At 29.8% G+C, this 21,470-nt stretch overlaps 1 protein-coding gene and 1 long non-coding RNA gene across 2 annotated transcripts in view; both read left to right on the top strand.

Moving 5' to 3' along the window:
- The window catches only part of LOC126266430 (uncharacterized), a 203,072-nt gene that overhangs the window by 96,495 nt on the left and 85,107 nt on the right, over positions 1 to 21,470 (top strand). The gene's annotated exons all lie outside the window — the stretch shown is intronic.
- Positions 3,380 to 3,732, top strand: LOC126266431 (uncharacterized). The gene is made up of 2 exons (XR_007548805.1): positions 3,380 to 3,540; positions 3,601 to 3,732. It is a non-coding gene; the product is annotated as an uncharacterized LOC126266431 (long non-coding RNA).

The following is a 21,470-nucleotide window of genomic DNA, read 5'->3' on the forward strand; positions in this document are numbered from 1 at the left end:
GGTTTTTATCTTATTATATTCAAAAATTATCCGCCTTTACTGTATATATTTGATTTAGCGATTTACGACTGTTTTGACTGTCGTTTCCTGTCACGCAAAACAATTGCTTAACTTAATTAAAAACTTTTGAATTAGTTGAAGGACCGATTCACATACACTTATAAATACAGACGACATGAACTAAGTTTATTAGTCAAACACAATCCTTTAATTACACTAGTGTCTCCAGACAGTATTCCAACTTAATACTCATGAAATTGCCAAAGCCGTATTCCAATTATTTTACGTAACTTTCAATGAGTTTGACACATAAACACTTGCTTTGCAGAATGAATTTCCTGGTCGAAGAATTTACATAATTGTCTAAATTAACTTCTGAACTAAGCCAGCACGCAGTGAAATCTCATCTTTTTACAATCTATTAAAGGGAACTTAACATTTCATAAAATTACCGAATATGTCAAAAAAACCTAACTAGAAGAGCTTATAATATACGGCTAAAAAGTTTATGGAACTGACTGAACCGCAAACACTTATAAACACGGACAAAACTGTACAAACACAAAGTAAGTTCATTGTTCAAACACATCATTTAATTACACCAATGGCCCGAGACAGTGTACACAGTAAAATGTTTTAACTTAATACTCATGGAATTGCTGAAGTCGCATTTCAATTATTTCACGTATTTCAAAGTTTCAACGAGTTTGACATGTCAACACTCACTACGTAGGATAAATTTCCAGCTGAAGAATTTATATGGGATAACGCAAAACGGGTAATTTAACGTCATGGATGCTGACGGTTAGAGTAATGACAACCAGCGACTAATTTTCACTTCGCAATGTTCCAACGGATCCCGGAAAACATTAATTGATATTTTGCACACCTGTAATGAAAAAAAAAAAAACAGAAAAACCGAGGAGGGCAATCAATTCAATTTGATGGTGGTAATATAAGTTATTTTTATGTGGCGGAAAACGTATATAAATCCATTAAGGCAATAATACTTCTTGTCAGTTGCCGATAGCTGACCGATATCTAAATTCATCCACGCATCGAAGACTCATGATTAGATCCTGACAATATTGTCTCAACACAGGAACCTAATATTTCAAACTTTCAGCACGACTGATACGGACATCAATCACACGGAGCCGGACATTGCCATCACAGTAAATTATTCATACTCTGTCACATATAAATGAATTTTATCAAATTATACATCGCTCACATAGCAAATTGATAATAAACGTCCGAAATCAGCGGCCAGATACTCCATTTATGCGCTTGTTTTCTTTTCAATGAAATGGAGGGATAAAGAAAAGGTGGAATTATTTATTACTGTCAGAGGACATTAGGACTCGAATATATTTTTAAGATAGCGGATGCCGCTAATATTTATGTCTTTTTTCATTCCCTCCCACGATATAGTTCGTACTTAAGTTATAATCAATCGATTTTTATTAATAAAAAAATATTTTATATATATATATATATATATATATATATATATATTAAATATTTATTGGTGAATTTTTTTCCGCACAAATTTAAAATTGTGAATTTGGGGTTTATAAAGAGATATATTTATTGTGTTTTTAGAGGATACCATGTTTTTAAAATGATCTTTTTTAAACAACCTTTTTCATTTTTTACACCAACACAATTACAGGAGAACATCAACAACTCGATGTTTTGATAACTCGAATGAAAGAAATTGTTTGGCAATTGCATCAGGACTGACAATTCGATAAGGCCAATTTTTGGAAGGAATCCCAGCAACTAATTTGCTTCTAAAATTTACGCATTTTGGAATATTCTCCCTCTCTCTTAATTTTTTCTCAGAAAATTTCTAATCTTGACATTTTGTAATTTAAATAATTTTAGTCATATTTCAAAACTTATTGGTAACATCAAATTCAAGATATGTTAGGATATTTAAGGATTTTTGTGTAAATTAACATATATTAGCTGAAATTTTTCAATTTTTATTATTTATAGAAAAACGAAAAATATGAATTTGTCCTAAAAATTAAATTTCTGGAATTTTAAAATATTTTTTTTATACATTTAAAAAATTTAGCTGAATTTTTATGGATTTAAAAATTAACAAAGACGAAATTTGGTTTATAGTTTTAATTTTTATAAATTTCCAAATTTGCCTTTCAATTCAATTAATTTTTCTTGAAAATTAAATTAGTTTTCACATTGTTCCAAAATTGTCAGATTTCTGAAATTTTTTTCAATAAAATTTAAGATATATTAGCTGAATTTTCATGAATTTAAAAATTAACAAAGATGAAATTTGAAAATTTTTATGAATTTAAAAAGTAATAATAACGAAATTTGGTCTTAAATTCTAAATTTTCTAATTTTCCAAATTTGCCAGGCAATACAATTAGGAAAATTTAATTTTTCCTAAAAATTAAATGAGTTTTTGACAAAAATTGTCTCAAAATTGTTTGATTTTTGAAATTTTCAAATATTTTTTCAATAGTTTCAATAGAACTGAGTTTAGAAATTAACAAAGACGTAATTTTGTCTATAATTTCAATTTTTCTAATTTTCTAAAGCCTTCAATTAGGAAAATTTAATTTTTCCTAAGAATTAAATTAGTTTTTGAAGAAAATTGTCTGATTTCTGAAATTTTCATATATTTTCTCATTAAAATTTAAAATATCTTGAATTTTCATGAATTTAAAAATAAACAAAGACGAAATTTGGTAATTCAATTTGGAAAATTTAACTGCCAAATGTTATTTTTGTTTTTAATCTAGCCAATTTGGACCTAGAATTAACATTTTTAATTTAATTTAGCAATTTTCAACATTTTTTAATTATTAGAAGAGGCTAATTTTATGGTAAAATTTATTTATTTTGAGTATTTTTCTCACATTCTTAATTGGTTGGTCAATAGTGAGAATTACATATAACTAATAATACCTAATTCAATGGATTTCGATGACTGCGCTGCACTGAAATAATAATTTAAAGTAGCTGATACTTTTTTGAGAAAATCCTTGAAATGGCAAATAAATCATCAAAAATAGTGAAATTTATAAAATGGTCATATTAATCTCTCTAACTGTAATAAAGATATAAAAGTCGAAAGAGAAAGTTCCTTCTTTTGATATTAAGTTCATCGACCATTGTTTAACGAAATTAAAATTGTAGAATTAAATCTTTTTCAATGTTTAACTTAACATCTTTTTAAAAGATAAAATAATATTGTAATAAGAACATGTTTTATTAAATGCACCATTAATTTATAAATTATAAACTAAACTTAACTTAAATAAAAGAAATAAATTTAGGTTAATTTATTAAAAAATAAAATTACTAAACGGTAACTAAGGTTTTGAAAATAAACTTTAAATCAGAAATCATAGTTCGTGTCACCAGAACATTTCATGATGGAATTCTGGTTATTCATTATGCGATTGGGTGTATTTTTCGTGGCATATAAGATCGGCATTATCTTTTGTAAACATTTACTGGAAGACGAAGATGAAAATGAACCAGACGCTTAAAAAGTCGGTACGTTGAAAAATTGACGTTTTACAATAAAACACTTTTATAAAATATTTTTCATTTCAGCTTCTAGAGCTTTTTTCGACGGTCGATTTATGAAATCCTTACGCCGACTGTCAACATTTAATTTCATGCACATGTGTATGTATATTATTTACATGTATTTTTTGAATTAATAAACCTTAGGTTGACAACTTTTGAAGTGTTTCAATCAACGGCCAGTTTTAAACATAGGAAATAATTGTCCGATGCATTACATTTGGTTTGCGGTCAGCTGAAAAACCGACCGTTTCAAAACCTCCATGTGGGTGCGAATGCTGACGGACAAACGTAGCAAAAAATATTATATAATGATGCATTAAAGTGCCGGGAAATGTTTTTGTTTCGTGTGGACATTAATCTTCATGAAATATTTGTAGCACGATTCGCTCAATAAATAATGGCACACATCTTCTTTATACCGTTGTGCGGCTTCCTATTTAAGATTTTTTGCCGCGGCAACGAATAATAAATGAACGATCATAAATAATATGCAGGCTTGTCGCTATCACCCCAAAAAAGGACACTGTCGCGTAGATTGGACGGAATTTCCATTAAATTATTACGGAACTCATCCGTGATCATTGATTTGTTTGTTTGTTATTTTGCGTTGTGCATAATTTATTGTAAATGTTGGTAGTTAATTTAATTTAATTTTTGCCCTTTGACAACAACCAACACATTTGTAGGGATGTTGATTTCATAAAAGCAACGCCAATTTTAGTTGTTTGCTTGTTTTCCTATTTTAGTGTTTTTGTATGGGAGTATTTTATTATCATTTTATAGTTGAAACAAAACCTTTATACATTTGGTATTCTGTAAAAGTTTGTTATGTCATTTACAAACAAGGATAACTTTATAAATTATACATAACGCATTACGAGACACTCTTATTTATTTTCGTTTAGCTTTCGTTTAAAAGAATATCTTGATAAATTATACATCTCGTATTTAGAGGTAGACACTGATATTTACATTTGCTGAATATTGCCAAGCATTGGATCAAGTGTCGGAGTAAATAATGGAAAAGTTGAGCGTTAATACTTTTAGTTTCCATTTGGTCTCCCGATTGATTAGAACCCTGATAAATGATATTGGAGCAAAAGGTCGAATATAAAATATAATGGATCCGAAAGACGAAGAACTCAGGGCGATACTGCTTTTTGTTGCTTTTTAATCAAGAAGACAACAACGGGACATTATTTTTCTGTTTGCTCTCAATTTAAAAACAAGTTTCCGCGAAAAGTTTCTGCGAATAATAATTCTTTAAAAGCATCACTTCGGTTTTAATTAAGTAGTTCCCTTGCCGGTTCATTACACAAATATACAAGGCTGTGCGAATTTCGTGTGGCGTATTTTTAATGGATACTTCTTGGATTTGTCTCAAGCGAGCCGAGAAGTTTAAACTCACCCGCCACCAATTACTTCGAACGTGATGGTACATGATTGTGAAATTAAATCTACATCCTAGTACGTATGAGAATTTCGGGTGTGGAAGAGGTTGCAGTGATTCGGAAATGTAATCAAGATGTTTGTTGAACAGTATCGTTAATTAATATAGAACTTTGGCTATGGTAAATGTATAAATTTCATATGTGTGTGTGTATGAGTAAGTGCATGGTGGAAATTAGCTTTCATATTTACTTAATGCTTGCAGTCATCGACATACGAGAAACAGTGCTCGTATTTCGTGTGCATACGCCATTACAGGGAATATTAAACTGAATTATTCGATACTAAAATAACCATTCTCGTATTACATACTTTACATACAAAGTTTTCTATCACTACTTTGTCAAAATTACATTCATGCCAATGTTGTGTTTATATACTGGGTCGGTGAAAATTAAAAAGTGTTTGAATAACCGACTGATCAAATATCACTTGGATACTCATTCGCCAACCATTTTGTGGAACTTTATTTTGAGGTGACATTTTAAAATAGTTTTGCCCTTTTCAAATGTTATTCATAAATATTATTTATTTGTTCATTCTGTTTTCTTTAATTATTATAATATTACATTTATCGTGAAAATCTTCAAAATCAGTAATACGATAAAAACATGTGGGTATCTGTGGGAAGTTTTTTTTTTTTTTTTTTTGGGGACAGAGAGGGGAAAGTGTAAACCCCCCTCCGGGCACCGATCCGGAGATCATAACCAATTGGAAACCACATGTGCTAGCACATATGGGGGAAAGGGCGTGTATATACATACACGGGTGAAGTTGAACCAGAAGACGGGACTGACAAAGATGCCAGCCCCCTGTCAACTGGTTCCCGGAAGAACAAGCCCAATCTGAGGAAGGTCCTAGAACCTCCCTGGGTGAGGATTGGGCTTGCAGTTGATCCGTTGGCTTCCCGCCACCACTGGCTTGTGGAGCGGTACTGCCCGAGAGATGGGGATCAAAGTAAAAATAGAAAATTTTTATATGAACAAATGTGATTAAAAGTAAGTGAAATAAGAGAACAATTCAGAATCTGTTCAAAGCAGGGTACACTGATCATTATCATTGATAATTGTTACTGATAATTATCTTGATCAGTATCATGTTGTTTATACCTTGATAAATATCATTGACAATTATATCAAGACATCAACATTTTTTTATATTCTCAAAATTCTTTCAGAAAATACTCACAAAGAGCGGTTGTCCAAAACAGACCAAAATACATTTGATATTTAAAAAAATACATAAATTAAATAAAAAGTTTGGTGAAATTTGTCATTTTTTACAATTTTTGATAATTTTTTAAAAATGATTTTAACCTTTTTATTCTTCCTTAAATTTATAATGCTTTTCTCGTTTTGTGAATAATTCATATATTTCTTTGAATTTTATAAAAAAACTAATTTTGTTATAAAATTTGCACTTTTTGAAATATTTCTCTTTTTCTCTATCTTTTTACAGAAAATCTTGACATTTTCTAGTTTAAATGAATTTTGATGATTTCCCAAAACTTACTGGCGATTACTGATTCCAGATTTGCTTAGTATATTTAAGGATTTTTGTACAATTTACATAAAAAATTGACCTATATTATTAGATGAAATTTTCAAATTATCTTTACAAAGAAAAATGAAGAATTTTTCCATAAATTAAATCAGTTTTGAACGAATCAAAAAATGGTCCTGATTCCTGTATTTTCAAATTTTTATTACTTTCAATAAACTATAAGACCTGAATTTTTATTATTTTCAGGAAAAATTCGCTATTGTTAGTTAATTTTTTCATTATATTATTTTAAACAAAATTTTAACTTAATTTTTTAAGATTAATCCAATTAGTTTTGTTCCAAAATTGATATTTACTAAAATTTTTCGTATTTTTGTCCAAAAATCTAATTATTGTTAACCTAACATTTTTGACATTCAGCTAACGTTGTGCCACATTTACTTTTTGGAAAGTTCCTCACATTTTCAATCGAATATAAGACCTGAATTTTCATGACTTTTAGTCAAATTTAACAAATATTGTGTATATTTACAATACATTATTTTAAACAAAATTTGACCTAATTTTTTAATTTTAATCCGATTAATTTTGTCCTACAGCTGATATTTGTTAGAATTTTTTTTCTAATTTTTGTCCAAAAATTGAATTATTTTTAGTTTAACTTTTTGGGATTTTTCTCACATTTTCAATAGAATGTAAGTCATGAATTTTAGTTAATTTTATAAATTTTTACAACATATTATTTTAAACAAAATTTGGCCTAATTGTCTAATGTTGTTTCAAAATTGACTTTTGTTGTGTCCAAAATGTAATTATTGTTAATTGTTGTTTTTTTTATCATGTCCTTTATTTGTTTTATTTATTTTTTTTTTCGTGATTTTTCTATTAAAATCAGATAATTTTATTCTAAATTTACAAATTATGATTATCAAATTTTTTTAATATCACTGATAAATATTTTCAAAATTAAATTTAATGAACGTTGGCTAACTAAGTTAATACAGCGAATATAATTGACTTCTGAGAATACTTGAGGGGACCTTCTTTATATTTGGTATAGCAGTTTTCATTTATTAATCAGACAAATTATAAATTGTAATAAAGAAAATTAAAAATTTAGCTATTTATTATTTTTTATAATGTTTTTTGAATTATTTAAAAAAATTATAATTATAATTATCTAGATTATTAACAATTTTTATAGAAGATTAAAAAGACATTGATTTAAAATGAACAAAATGATTTTGTGGCCGCATATAAGTCGTTTCAAAACACAGAATAATCTGTTTGCATTCGGATAATTTCTATGACTTGCATTGTCACTCGTAATTCGTGACACAATCCAATTGTTCAGTTTATTTTAAAAAGCTGATAATCGGTTTTTCACACGAACAATCCCGTCACTGGCCACATTTTTTTTTAAATATTTTTATGGGATCAATTAAACGACATTAACTTTTCCGCTCCAAACTTTCATATAATCTATTCATTGGAATAACTACTAGCCTTGCATTACAAGAATTTACGATCCTCCATGGGCATCCAGTCGATAATTCCACATGTATGTCAGGTAATTCTGAAAGTTTCGGATAGTGAACTATGCACCCAACTAATAATAACTGGGCCAACGCTAAAATGGACATGAATTAATATCGAAAAGCCGATGGTAAAGTTCCTGTTTTATCATGCGAAATATTCGTTAAATGCAGAAATGCGATTAATGAAAATATGAACTTATACACTTTTTTACAATTTTTTTCGCGCAGGATATTGCGTCAAAAGTTGGTGATGAATTTTGAGCACGCCGGCCTGTATAGAACAATTTATCCCCGTCCCTTCGGAACCAAATTGATACTGACTATTTCATTTCGCAGGCGATGCGACAGCTTTTATCGTTCCGTTGCATCGGGGATCCCTTTTAAAAAAAAAAATACGCCGACTTTCCGCAGGACCTTTTTAAGCCGAACCGGATCGTCGTGGATGTTATTCCTCGTACGTCATTCCCGATCTCCCGCGATCCGTGTTCAACAGGGTTTAAAGCGTTCATTTTTCTTATCGAGGAAGTGCTGAGTCGCGCGGTTATGTAGCAATATTCGAATGGAGACGCGCCGTCGAAAATTTTTACATGGATATTGTACGGATCACGACGGAATTTACTTCGCCGGATGGACTGTTCGGTTCACGTGAATGGGGCAATTTTTCAGCGACTTACTTCCATTTTCCCCCGACTATTTTATTACTATTATTATTATTATATATTTTTTTTTTCTCGCCGACGTCGTCGAAGTCAATTAATTGAAGTGACAAAATACGCGATTTATTTTATTCGACGGTCGGAACGTTCGATTGTTATAAAATATGCTTAAACATGCATTTTCTAACAGTTTTATCGCCCACTCCGACCCCGATGTAAACCGCATTCGTTTCAAGAACGATTTAAACCGATTCCGACACTCATTTCCGCCGCGCACAATTGAAAATTCGGAATGTCGGTTTTAAAATGAACGCATAAAAAAAAACTAATTTCGTTTTAATTGAACAACCGTTTATAGTTTCATTATCAGGATGGATCCGCAATTCCGTGGTTTACCAACTCTGCTATGGCCGAATCGATTTGCAACAATTCTAGACTCTTTAAAACTTTGATTGTGTTACATATACATGTTTATACATTCGGTTTATGACTTACAGACATTAAAATGCCTAATTACAACAAAGTTTCGTATTATTATTAAAGAGGCAACTGTTCAAATGGCTGCACTTACTTTTAAAAGCTTAAAAGCTTGAAACTATATGTCGCCAACAAACTTCCACCTAATATAATATCACTTTATAAATATTAAATTTAGAAGTTTACATAAACACTACTCAACCAACTTTTACTTGTCATTTATTTTATCTTCATGGATATACACTATCGCTGATATGTAGAACAACTGTTATTCATTTGTCTTGATAAAAATGTACGTTTAAATGTCCATATTATTGTCTGTTATACAGTATATTTGATAATAACAATATGGCAATATGTTTATTAGTGGGTTTAGTTAGGTATCTACTAATATTTTAAAAAATTCTAAGGTTAAAAGTAAAACAACTATGAAATAAAAAAAACTTTAAGTGTATTTGCCTTCCTTTGTTTAGTATCTAGTAGCAAATCCATTATTTTTCATAAATTTACACATTTTTTTCATTGATTTCAGTAGCTATTCAACAAAATCGTTCCATATTTCATTCCTCTGTTTTTGAACTTCTTCGTAGAGTTTTGATTTGACAATATTTTTGAATGAATTTGCCTATTAATTTCATTCCAAAGGATTTCAATTGGATTGAGGTGTGGACTTTGTGCTTGCCAAGACATTATACATATTCCTTGAGAAGCTAATAATTCTTTAACTAATTTAGAGGTGTGTTTCGGATCGTTATCGTGCTGGAAAGTCTACCTTAAACTCATGTTATCTTCGACAAATGGAAGCATATGATTCTCCAGAAAGTCACGATAAACGAAACGATCCAAATTAACCTGTGGACTTTTAACTTTTACTTTATGAGGTCTTAATTTCATATTTAACACAATATAATACCTATTAAAATCAAATATTTTAATTTACATGGCATCTCTACATTTTGTTGGCAACTATACAAAAACGGATTTTAATAAATAGAGAAAAATAACTAATTAATATATCTGCAAAGATAAAAATATCAATGCATATTAAATTTTATGCTCAATTACTCAATTTTATTTATTAAATTTTAATATAATGATATAATATTCAATATTGAAATATTTTATAATATATTCAGGAGAAATGCAGAAAAATACATAAATGTTTATAATTCTACAATAACGTGATTACAATACCAAAATTGACATTATTTTTAAACAATGCATCATGGGTTTTATTACATTCCGTCCAGAAATAATGGCTTAATTATTTGAAATTGAAAATTCAACAAATATTTGTTACAAAATAGGTGAAATTAATCGATAAATGTTGTGCCGCAATAAATGATTCTTTCAGTTTATAATAATATAATAAACAAATTTAATTAGCATAAAATACTATAAAAACATTGTAACGTTGAAATTACGCATAATATAACATTTTGTTCGTTTTATAAAATGAAATATTAAATGAAGGGTTCTTTTAAATTAAAATTCGAACAACAATTTACAATGATTCAAAGGCAAAGATTTTAATTATGATTTAAATTAAATTTAGACTATTAGATTACTGTTTACATTGAAGTTTCATTTGAAATATTTGTCTCAAGAATAGTCTTGGCCCATAACCGCAAGTGGCCGTCTTCTGCTCCTATACATATCCCCAATTCATACATACGAGCTCATAGAAAACGGAGAGTTGCAAACTCCAATTATCAAAGCACTTGTTTTCTACTTATTGTAGCGTATAGAACCTTACACAGAGAAACCACCCGGAATGGATATTTGCTTATAAAACAACCACTTTTGAATGTATCCGTAATTAGAGTTAAATTAAATATAATCTAGGCCCCACTACCGCAATGCACGTTTTTAAGCCACCCTAATTCATGAGTAATTTGCTGTAAACACTAGTTTTATAAATGTAAATTATAAAATAATTTCGCTAAATACCCCCAACAATTCAAGTATTCTACCGAAACGCTTTTATGGTCACATTATATGTTTGCATGGCACCAAATTTGCGGTGAACAATGTTTTATAATATATTTAGTATAGTTAATTTATTATAAAATTGAATTGGCACAGATGTTTTTGTAATTTAACGTGTATTTATTAAATTTTCATTATGCACACCAACATCCATTGATATTTCATATTATTTCGCATTTCGAGATTAAAATGCCGATGCGAAAGTTGAAAATAATACCGAATTTATCGGGACGTTTAATAAATAAAACGTTGCGGAATTAAAAACGAAAATGGCCCGGCATTCCGAACACGTTAACAAAATAACACTGTTAAAAATTCATTTAATCACGCCCAAGTTAATGTTTTTCATAAATTATAAATAACTCGCGTAATAAATATCATGAAGACGGGCGGCCCGAAAAAAAATTTATGAGCCAATTTCGTGGCGAAGACTAATTACTCGAACTAATTGTGACACGACTATAATTTCTAATGTAATTTATGGGCCGGGAAGATGATGTAAATATGGCAATTAAGGTTTTTGTTGAATCCCAATTGCCACTGAGCCATGAGCACCGCTCAAGAGGGAATTAATCAGATCATAAAACATAAAATACTCTATGATCCACCCTTTAAAATACCATCACGAACTTTGATCCCCCTTTTTTGTTTACGTTCATTAGACGATTGAAAAAAATCACGTCAATTGTTTTAAATTAATTACCCGAACCAAAATATATAATGGTCGATTATTTTATCAAATTTAAGTAATTAAATGATTTTTTATAAAAAATGATTTATATTTTGCTTTTTTTAATTTTATTTTACGGTCCTATTATAAACAACTTTGACAGCTTTGACAGGTAAAACAATTTAAAATATATATGAAAATAAATTGTGTAAACAGAAATGTTATTGAAACCTTTTAAAAACTAAAATTCAATATAAAATACTTCATGAATATTTATATTATGTACTTTTTATCTTCCTTTAAAAACACAGTATTTTATCCAGCTTTTTATGCTTTATATTATTATGTACATAATAAATTCTAGCATCTATATGTGTTTACTTTTATAACTGTATCAAACACACATAAATATGGATGAGTAACAAATGGGTAAATATAATCCTTTTTCAGGCAACAAAAATAACATATTTGATAAAATTTCGTTTATAAGAAATACGAATGTTTAAGTATTAGATTTATCATCATTAAGAATTTAAAAAATTAAGATTTTTCGGTAGTTTATTAGAATAAAACATTCCAAGTTCAGTTCGCTGACTTTATTACAGGGAACTAATTTAAAAACCCGCCGGCACGCTTCAAATGCCGTTTTAATCGTGTAATATCTTCTTTTTAGAGACTTCTGACGGCCTCCCTCTACATTACTTAAGATATTATAAAGTTGAAACTTTTTTAAGCGCCGCCATTAACTTGTATTCAACATTATCCGGGAGAGATTTAAGTGTGCAGTAGTTGGCGAATGAATAACTTATTTAGAGAATTATGCCTACATTTTTAAGTTCCAAAATATAACTTCTTATCTAGAATACCGTGTAAACTCGAGAGAGATTAAAATGCCACGAAACTTTTTCGGCAAAGCACTGGAACTTCGGGTTTGGATTGATTATAAATTACATTAAACTGCGTTAATCAAACGGCAACAGCTCCTGATGCACCTAGATTAAAGTTGCTGGGAGAAGTGGCTGGTACAAAGGTTTATGGTGAAAGCGGGGATGTCTGTGAGATTTTCAAAGATATACAGAGTAAAACAGAAAACTTTTCAGAACTATACAAATATATTAGTTATGATGAAATTATTTGAAGGAACTCTACGAAAAAGTTCAAAATCAGAGGAAAGAAATATCGAATAATTGAGAAGCTAATTAAATAAAGTGTTTAAAAATTATTAAAAATAATGAATATGCTACTTTTGGCCCTTGAATTTTTTTCAAATATTAATAAATCTAACTACACCCACTAATAAACAATTATATTGCCTTATTGTTGTTATAAAACATACTGCATAATTGACAATAATATATTTATTTAAACGTACAAATGAAAATTCGTTACTCTACGTTTGAGTGATGCTGTATGTGTAAGACAATGAATGTTTTATAGAGTGTAGTGTTGTTGGAAATCGATTTGGCATATCAAAATTGGTAAACCGCAGAATGATACATCCATCCTGACAATACGATTGAGGAAGGCTTACTCTAAACTTTAGAATATTATTCATGAAGTTGAATTAACTGATAACAACAAAAAGTTAGTTAATGTGTGTTTATTTTGTAGCAGCTATAATTTTGTCCAATGAGAAAAAAAGAAAAAAATCTGATTGACAATAACATAAAACAAATAAACATTAAACGTACCGGCATGAAAGTAGTACAGCACATATTTTTAATATAGTTTCTATAATCATTACTATTATCGTATATATATTCGTTTGGACCATTCATAGATAATGGTAAATTCATGTTTTTGGTTTATCATTTTAATATTATGCCTCATCCAGAATAAATGGAGATATCACGTTGGAAATGTTGCATCCAACAGCACCAAATTTGAGTCGATCAGAAGAAAAATAACTGAGTTACAGCTGTGTAAAATACAAATTTTACGCAATTTTATAATTTTTTTCAACAACTAATTCCAATATCTCAAGTTTTGATCACTAGTTCCTTCAGTTCAATCATTTTAGACCTTGGTAGATCAAATTCGGATATGAAAGAAAAGTGTTATAATGAAAATAATATTCTTCGAATGTCTTCTGAAATAATGATTTACCCTGAAAAAATGTGAGAGAAAAGTTGTACATTTGAAAAATTGAAATATTTAAATACTGTATGGATATTATTGTTGTTATTTTTATTTATATTTAGTTCATAAATATTAAATATAATATTTCACAGAAACATTGCTCGTTTGAAGTATATGACGACAAATACATTATTTATTTATTTTAATGTTCAGCATTGAATTTCATCATTTTAAATTAATTTTTTTGTCCACAATTCACAAAAAATGGAAGAAGGTCTGAATTACATTTTTGACATTAATTTTAGGGTCTTTGACCCGCGGCATAAAATTGTCATCTCGATGCTTGGCACATACGAACAAACATAAAACGATAACCAATATAAATTATTGTTGGAATTTGGTGTTTACTTGTGGGTCGCATATTACTTCCAAATATGTTTTTTCCACCTAAATGAAAGGCTTTCGTTTCTCCCCACGCACACTTAATGTGGCGAAAAACGACGCTCAAGCACCCATCCATCAAATCGGGCACTCCAACTTGCAGTTGACAGAAATCCCGTGCTTAAAAAAAAAAAATAAAAATAAACCAGCTGCTTGATTTATTGGACTTCATTTATTTTGCTTACTACGGAGAAATGCACCAAGTTTACAGCTCATTGGAATTCTGAATGGGATCGCTGGTATTGGGTGACATTTTTAGCGCGAAGTGTATGCATTGTTAGAATCTCGGAATAAGTCTGTTTGTTCTAAAGACTGAATTTTACACTCGTACGAGACTGAAATGTTTTTCACTGCGATAAGAACAGTGCAGTGAAATATTTGCGACAAATATAAAAACATTGATGTACGTATATTTCACCGTTCATATATATTTTTTTGTTCACGTCTCATTTCCTTTTTATTCGTTAATTTCGAAAATATTCCTCCAACCTACTTTTCTACTTGGACATCATCGATTTACTAATATTTATATTTTAACATCGTGCTCAAAGACGGATTGAGCTTTGTCCGTAATTGGTTCCTCTGTTTTTCTTTTATCTTGCACAATTTAATTTTTTCTTTGTAGTAATTTCTCTTGGTATCATTCCGCGCGTTACCCTAGGCGACTCCTTCTCATTTCTTACCCAAAATTTCCCTTTATGTTGAATTTAATCATTGCTTAATAAAATTAAAATCTATCCTGTTATTAAATTTAATAGGCTTTAGACTTTATATAAAAGGTTCCGTTAGACATCCTGCAAGTTCTGTAATTGACAAGGATTTTGTTTACCTTTGTTGTGTACGGATGTGGAATCCGCCAGTCTTGGCTGATTTAAAAATAATTACAAAACTATCGAATTCAATTAAAATAATTTAACTTGTTTCTGTTTCAGGTGAGTTAAGTTAATTGTTCGAAATGTGTGTGACAGGTACGTGAACAACTGTAATAAGTTTGAAGCAGAATAATGATGTGTTTTTATTTTCTCATTTGAAGGCGCGTATTAGACTTGCGTTAGCACGCACAGATAAATAAATCCGTTTAAAACTTACCGAGTTCACAGAACAAAAATTAGTTTAGATTCAAATTAGAGCATTAAGGATGCCACTCTGGAATTTACATAATGAATTTGTGGCATAAGGGAATAAAATTACCATTAATATTTTACCAGCAAGGCTGCTATAAATTACTGCGGGGACAACAAACAAAAGTAAATTTTAATTTTTGTCTAAACAATTCTGTGTCGCCTATATTTTAATCGACACGTGTGTTTGATTTATTATTGTATCACTCTGGTTTGTGAAGTAATATTGGGTATCAACAAAAAGTAATTTACATTTTTATCTTTAACTTTAAATTAATTTTTGTTCATTATAAAATATATTTTTTGCCAATGTTCTGCAAACGAATTCATGCCATCATGAAAACCATTTGGGTTTCTGAAAGTGAAGAAAAGATCAATATCCGTCTTGACCACCTCATCAGACCTCCTTAGTAGATAATCAATATAGGTAATTCCACGATCAATTCAAAATTTCTATTGGATTAAGATTTTTTTATTACTGTACCTTCAAGTTTACTAGTGTGAGCTCGTTGTTCAAACTGACGAGATTCGTCATAATCTACTACTTTTTGTGGTAGCTATATAACCAATACAAGTCTGATTTGATTTGAGTCTCTTTATGATGATTGATTGATGGCATTTCAAAGACTGACCTATGTCCAAAATCGTCGTAAAAAGCTTAAATAATAAACTGATCGACAAGAGTTAAGCATGATTATTTATTATTAAATTAAAGTTATAATATTAGAATTGTAATAAAAGAAATAAATATCAATAATAAATTAAGCCAAACTTTAAATTTATTTTACAAAATAAATAAGAAATTTTGTTTTCACATATAAAATGAAAAATACACCATTTTTTAATATCAAGTAATTTTGATTTTACTCCCTAATAAAGCTTGTATCCTACGTGGTATACTTCTTATCAGGTCATCACGATGATTTTGATCTAGAGTGTCCCATAATTCTGGAAGAAGTAGTCTTATATCTCTGACAGTAGGAGCATGAGACTGATGAGCAATGATCTTCCAAGGATATACCAGGCCCCTTTTATGCTATTCAATCAGATGACAAGGCTGGTAAAGGCAGACGTTCAATTTGGATATTTTTTAAGTGTTTGAGGACAATCCTAGCTCTACGCAGTCTAGAGTTGTCCAAAAATCGAAAATTTGGTTCCAAACTCCGTCAATAATGTTCAACAATGTCATTCATAATATCCGTTGTATAAATTTCACTGACAGGCTGCGGTAGCAGCATCTTAGTATGCATGAAATTCCTGGACATAATGTGAGTTTATTCTTTAAGTTTGAGGTCTCCAAACTCGTACTGACACTAAATACTCTAGAACTGCAATTCTCTTTCCTGACACCGGCCTAATCTCGTTACACGATGGACAGGCTGGAGACGTAGCCTTACGGATCTCCTGCAATGGAGTCCTGCATTATTTAACCGATTTAAAACTGTCCTTGGGCATATATGACGTCCAGTAGCTAAAATCTGATCTTGTCTGAGAAGTGTGCAGTTTCTTATTGGGTCCGCTCGTGCTCATTTTATTAATAATCTTCCCCGACAGATGTAACTCTTGGTCGGACTTCTCTAGGCCGATCTCGCACGATACGGATTGGTCAACATTAAATGCAGGGGGCACATCAACTTGTCTTGAGCCAGCCTGAAGCGTTACTGCAGCACGATGACATTCAGCTCTTGACAAATGACGTCTCTGCATGATTTTAAGAAAAGGCAGTAATTAGGTTAAGGTTGTTAATTCTTCAACAGAATTAAAATCAAACTGAATATTTAAATATCGACTAAAGTCTATAATGTGATTTTTCGGCCTCGTTTTTTGTTTTATTGTTTTCATTTTAACTTTGCTATTCACAAATAATCAACGAATACGGGGTGTATAATTAATGTTAATGTTAAAGCATAATATAAATATTTATTCAAGTAAATCATGAACCAAAAATGTAAATTACATTTTCCGATACCTAATATATTTATGCCACAAACATAATAAGAAGGTTTGTGTTTACATTTCATACGAATTTGAATACAAACTATTTTGTGTAACATGTTAAATATTTAAAGTGAATTCTTCTTTGCCGAATTGTAATTCAAAGCCCGTTCGATACGTGGAAAATATCGAAATGCATTTACAACTTTATTGGAAATTTAAAGTTTAGTCAACCTAGTTCTGTATTTACATGATTCAACATAGTACAGAGGTGGGTATTATATTTTAAATTGTTTTTTAATACTACAAACCAAATTCAAAATATTAATTAATTGTGGTTACCTAACAGATTTTAATTGAATGAGTTTAGTGATTTAAAATTCATACCGTCTTTTTTTTTGAAATTTCTCCCTTTGAAAAACATTATACATTCAGCAGAAGCTTTAGCAATTTGCCTCTTAAAAATAAGACTTTGTTTCATACACGGATCAATTTTCATTTCGATCCATAATGATAACGCCACTTCCATTTTTTCTGTTGCTGTATTACGAATAATTTTAGGTGAGAGTGAAGTTGAAGCTACAGACGACCTTATTTTATCCTCGGATTTTTTTATTAATCGATCACAATTTTTGCAACTGATGAAACTGTAAATGCATACGCAATGCGGCTCTTACCAAAGGAAGGAACTGTTTGTTTAAATTCTCCGAACGCGGCGAAGACAGCTTATTCAAAGGTCGAAAAAATACAGCATCGATATTATACTATACTTTTGGAATAGTTGTAATAATGGTGGATGCGAAACAAAAAACTTAATTAAAATATTCAAATGAATTAGGATAAGATATTTGAAAACATAAAATTAATTGCCTTTTGGATGTAGTTGTAATTATACAATTTGTTTGGCACATTCACGATATTTAAACATTTATTAAACATCAAAATCATATTTTTTATAATATTTTAAAGATTACTTTACTGATTAATTAAAAAAATTAAATAGTACCTGTTAAAAATGGATCTAATAGTGGATAAAATAAATTACTTTTAATATAATCAACTTATTCTCAGAATTTGTTTAATAGTAACTAATTATTGAATTGGTAGCGCATTCGCCATTTTTAACAACAGTTGTAAAAATGGTGGATGCGAAACAAAAAACTTAATTAAAACATTCAAATAAATTAGGATAAAATATTTGAAAACATAAAATTAATTGCCTTTTGGATGTAGTTGTAATTATACAATTTGTTTGCACATTCACGATATTTAAACATTTATTAAACATCAAAATCATATTTTTTATAATATTTTAAAGGTTACTTTACTGTTTAATTAAAAAAAAATAAATAGTACCTGTTAAAAATGGATCTAACAGTGGATAAAATAAATTACTTTTAATATAATCAACTTAATCTCAGAATTTGTTTAATAGTAACTAATTATTGGATTGGTAGCGCATTCGCCATTTTTAACAACAGTTGTAAAAATGGTGGATGCGAAACAAAAACCATAATTAATATATTCAAATGAATTAGGATAAGATATTTGAAAACATAAAATTAATTGCCTTTTGAATGTAGTTGTAATTATATAATTTGTTTGCGCATTCACGATATTTAAACATTTATTAAACATCAAAATCATATTTTTTATAATATTTTAAAGATTACTTTACTGATTAATTAAAAAAATTAAATAGTACCTGTTAAAAATGGATCTAACAGTGGATAAAATAAATTACTTTTAATATAATCAACTTATTCTCAGAATTTGTTTAATAGTAACTAATTAATTATTGGATTGGTAGCGCATTCGCCATTTTTAACAACAGTTGTAAAAATGGTGGATGCGAAACAAAAAACTTAATTAAAACATTCAAATAAATTAGGATAAAATATTTGAAAACATAAAATTAATTGCCTTTTGGATGTAGTTGTAATTATACAATTTGTTTGCACATTCACGATATTTAAACATTTATTAAACATCAAAATCATATTTTTTATAATATTTTAAAGGTTACTTTACTGTTTAATTAAAAAAAAATAAATAGTACCTGTTAAAAATGGATCTAACAGTGGATAAAATAAATTACTTTTAATATAATCAACTTAATCTCAGAATTTGTTTAATAGTAACTAATTATTGGATTGGTAGCGCATTCGCCATTTTTAACAACAGTTGTAAAAATGGTGGATGCGAACAAAAAACTTAATTCACGCATTCATAATATTTAAACATTTATTAAACATCAAAATCTTTAGTCGTGAATACAGAAATTGGGTCGCATTTTTTTAATCCGCGAATAGTGAAAACGCGAGTGTAGGAAGTGCGAATAAGGAGCTTTTACTGTAATGAACTTCTGAATTGATTAAGTAACTAAAAAGAACACAGCGTTAAACTTGCGATTGATATTTAAATCTCCTGCCAATTTTATCAACTGCTTCCCTTTAGGTCAGATAAAAAAATTCGTCGCTATTATTGAATCGTTCATTTAATTTGCTTTTTGACACCGTCGTTCGGGGAATTAAATGTTTTAAATGATTGAAAAGGTTCTTTATTTATGGGGTGAAACGTTTATCTATTAATTGAAAAACATTGTGCCGCAGCCAAATAAAAAATTAAACCAGCACACAACTAAAACAAACCATTTATTTACCTTTTTGCCGTTATATAAAAGGAAAATTAGTGTTTAAGATACGGAAAAACTGCTTGAGCCAAACAAAGATCCATTAATATTTTTCCGCTGACATTGAGATTGGTCCTTAACAAGATAAGAAAACATTGTCAATACGCCGTGTGATATGAAGTTTTCACTCGTCGTGTACGCGAAGCAAAGATAAGGACGCTTTGTCAAAGTTTGTGTGTGGCACATATTTAGCTGTTTTCGAACGGTCTGAACACAGAAATATTGTGACTGAATTGGACGTTTAGTTGAAACTCTGAACGGACCAAACGAAGCCGAACCGAGACCTGCCTCATCGCCAGATCGCTGCAAGCGAGAGACCCATTCGAAACCTGACACATTATCTTTTACTTAAACATCCAACTACTTCACTCCTTCCAGACGCCAAGATTCCTTTCAAATTCGCACAATTAGCAATTTATTTTTATGGAAAAAACGAACACGTATCAGAGAATATGAAACTAATTAGTAAAAGCGGAATAATTAATTTTTCGAACATGTTACGTCGAATTTTTTCATTCATGAATCGGCTAATTTAATTAACAGTCCTTTGTGATCGTGGCCAACAATCAACATAACAAAAGCCAAAGGGAAATGATTGCCGAAGAAACACAATTACAAAATAAATCGGTACGAGCTTTTCCCGTTTCGAAGCCGGACCGTGAACTTAAATGAATGATCGAATAAAGAAAAATAATTAAATTCACCATAATTGAAAACTATGGCAGTATCCGATAGATATTCACAGGCCCGTTAACCATAATTCCAATGGCCATTCGGACCGAATGACGATAACTCCATTCGTATGATTGTATTCCAATGCGTGTTTACATTATTTTATTGCCTGTAAAAGTTAAACATCCAACAGAACAACCGGTCCAGTTTAAACATCTGTTCGTAAATCTGATATCAATTTAGCTGGCGTGAAATACACCCCGTTATTTACATCAATATTTGGAAATTTTAGCGCCGGTCTCGCCCGAGCCTTAATGGTCCAAATCCGCTTATGCCAGGAGATACAGCCCTCCCATTGAAATATGGATACAAAAGCACAATAGATTTTAACTTTTGCGTTAAAGTAGGCTTAACATATTTTTAATGGTGGAATAAACTGCACAAAGGTCGAAAATGGGATCCGGTCGGCTCTTCACAGGGAATTAAGTTTTTTGAGGTTTACGGTCGGGGTTCGTTCAACTATAACATTGTTATTAAAAATTAATATATATATTTATATATACATATTAATCTTGTTTTGCCTCGAGTCTCTGCCAAAATATTGTTCTGTAGAGTTTGTAATTGGTTATGCTCAGTTGCACAGGATCAGTAGCAAAGTTGACATTTACAAAT

The sequence above is a fragment of the Aethina tumida genome, chromosome 1 (genome assembly GCF_024364675.1).
Source record: "Aethina tumida isolate Nest 87 chromosome 1, icAetTumi1.1, whole genome shotgun sequence".
Classification (NCBI taxonomy): Eukaryota; Metazoa; Arthropoda; class Insecta; order Coleoptera; family Nitidulidae; genus Aethina; species Aethina tumida.